We start from the raw sequence: 2500 nt of genomic DNA, 5'->3' as shown, positions 1-2500 counted from the left end.
ACCTATGTCACCTTAACCTAACCTATGTCACCTTAACCTAACCCATCTTGCACCTTAACCTAACCCATCTTGCACCTTAACCTAACCCATCTTGCACCTTAACCTAACCCATCTTGCACCTTAACCTAACCCATCTTGCACCTTAACCTAACCCATCTTGCACCTTAACCTAACCTATGTTGCACCTTAACCTAACCTGTGTTGCACCTTAACCTACCTCAATTTGCACCGCAATGTAACGCAATTTGCACCGCAATGTAACGCAATTTGCACCGCAATGTAACGCAATTTGCACCGCAATGTAACGCAATTTGCACCGCAATGTAACGCAATTTGCACCGCAATGTAACGCAATTTGCACCGCAATGTAACGCAATTTGCACCGCAATGTAACGCAATTTGCACCGCAATGTAACGCAATTTGCACCGCAATGTAACGCAATTTGCACCGCAATGTAACGCAATTTGCACCGCAATGTAACTCAATTTGCACCGCAATGTAACTCAATTTGCACCGCAATGTAACTCAATTTGCACCGCAATGTAACTCAATTTGCACCGCAATGTAACTCAATTTGCACCGCAATGTAACTCAATTTGCACCGCAATGTAACTCAATTTGCACCGCAATGTAACTCAATTTGCACCGCAATGTAATGCAATTTGCACCGCAATGTAATGCAATTTGCACCGCAATGTAATGCAATTTGTACCGCAATCTACCCCCACATTGTGCCTTAACCTAACCCACATTGTGCCTTAACCTAACCCACATTGTGCCTTAACCTAACCCACGTTGTGCCTTAACCTAACCCACGTTGTGCCTTAACCTAACCCACGTTGTGCCTTAACCTAACCCAAGTTGTGCCTTAACCTAACCCAAGTTGTGCCTTAACCTAACCCAAGTTGTGCCTTAACCTAACCCAAGTTGTGCCTTAACCTAACCCAAGTTGTGCCTTAACCTAACCCAAGTTGTGCCTTAACCTAACCCAAGTTGTGCCTTAACCTAACCCAAGTTGTGCCTTAACCTAACCCAAGTTGTGCCTTAACCTAACCCAAGTTGTGCCTTAACCTAACCCAAGTTGTGCCTTAACCTAACCCAAGTTGTGCCTTAACCTAACCCAAGTTGTGCCTTAACCTAACCCAAGTTGTGCCTTACCCTGCTCTGTAATTGGCATATGACACGTTACATTAATGTATTGTCCAACCGCAACCCGCTCAGAATGTTGTGTACACAGCTACGTGTCATCTCCCCATAACAGCTGCATTGCAGTGTGGTACGCCATAGAGACGTGTGGGAGTAATGGACGCAGTGGATGGCGATCAGCATGAGCCGTCTGTTCATGTAGTGGCGCGTGTATGCAGACGTAGTAGTCTCTTCTCACACAATGTGATAGCACGGTGCCCCGCGTTCCACATCTGCGACATGCTACAGAGGCCGGTTGACAGTTGGTCGCGCAATGGACATCGCATACGTACGGGGGCACCTTCCACGTGCCCTCTAGTCGGGCACATTTTGTTGCGTGGATGTGAGCGGATGTAGTGTGTCTTGACACCTGACAGGCAGGCATGCAATAATAGTTGACTTTGCAAACGGGGATGGACGTGTACGTTTACTGGTGACGTTACGCAAATGAACAACTGGTAACCCGTTGTGGTGCGGTTGTCCTTGCTGGAGGTACATCTGTGAGGGCAACGATCGGTACAGCTACGAAGCGGTCCCCACCATACCAACGAACGTGAATGTGAATCTGGGTGTGAAGCGATACGCGGCTGTGGGTGGGTGGGACTGTCCCCGGCCGGTGAGGGGGGGCCGCCCGGCGTGCTGGCCGCGCGGTGCGTGGGCGCACGCGCTACAGCCGGCTGGTGGGGGCGCCCAGTGGCAGGCGCGCCGGCCGACGGACGCGGCAGGCGGCGCAGCTGCGCGCCGGGGCACCCTGCGCGCGGCGCCGTGCAGCCAAAGTGGGTCCTCGCCGGCCCGGTGCGAAGCGCGGTGGACATCTGCAGTGTGCTGGTCCGATTGAGGACTGTGTGCGTTGAGGATGCGCCGCCGCCCGGCACTCGGCGCCGCGACGCCGTCTGCTGCTCGGTCGCCCCAGCGGTTCTCGCTGGTGGTTTGTATCGCAGTTGTGCAGACGTGTTGGCACGTGCGCTGTGCTGGGAGAGTTCGCTTCGGCACCCACGTGGGGCCTTTGCCCTTCTGTGGCGCTGGCGTTGGAGCTGCCGGTCACCGTAGGTGGCGCGTGTTGTCTCCCGCCGGCAATGCCACGACAGCACGCTCCCGGGCCTCTGTCGGCAGCGGCAAGCTCAGTTGGGAGCACGGGTGGTCGCACCTAAAGCGTCTACTCGCCTAACTCCGGGCGATTGCGCCTCTCTCGAACCCGACCAAGTACTTAGGACGGCGCTGCGCGCCGCCGGGACCTGAGAGGGTTTCGAGGTGTATTGTGCAGGGGAGCTCAGCCTCCTCCTGTTTGCAGAATAATTGAGCGGACGCTTGCGT

This window comes from Schistocerca cancellata, unplaced genomic scaffold (genome assembly GCF_023864275.1).
Source record: "Schistocerca cancellata isolate TAMUIC-IGC-003103 unplaced genomic scaffold, iqSchCanc2.1 HiC_scaffold_987, whole genome shotgun sequence".
Classification (NCBI taxonomy): domain Eukaryota; kingdom Metazoa; phylum Arthropoda; class Insecta; order Orthoptera; family Acrididae; genus Schistocerca; species Schistocerca cancellata.
Note: the sequence above shows the minus strand (reverse complement) of the source record.